Raw genomic sequence first — 382 nt, forward strand, 5'->3', positions numbered from 1 at the left:
CAGCAAGTAGCAGTAGTAGCAGGCGACGAATTACGATGAGGCTCGTCAGCAGCGCGGCCGATTTTGGTAGTTAGTTAGTCGCGTTCGGTTCGGTTCGGTGTTTCTACCAATTTCCGTCGTCGGATGCGTGTTTTTGGGGAGGGTGCCGAGTCGCCAATCCGGTTTGAATATAGATAATAGCCAAGCGTCAGCGCCAGTGCGGTGTCTCGTGTGTTTCGTCGCCAAGCCCCATTTTGCTTGAGCATCATCGCCGTGTTTGTTGCAGTGTTTCTGGTGCTCGTGCCCGAACTCCGAACCGCGAGTGACCGGAAGTGTACGAGTGAGCGACACCCTTGAACGCAGAAGGTGACCGTGCTAGTGTTTGCTGGAGAAAATGGGATTT

Source organism: Anopheles darlingi, chromosome 3 (genome assembly GCF_943734745.1).
Source record: "Anopheles darlingi chromosome 3, idAnoDarlMG_H_01, whole genome shotgun sequence".
In the NCBI taxonomy this organism is placed as follows: Eukaryota; Metazoa; Arthropoda; class Insecta; order Diptera; family Culicidae; genus Anopheles; species Anopheles darlingi.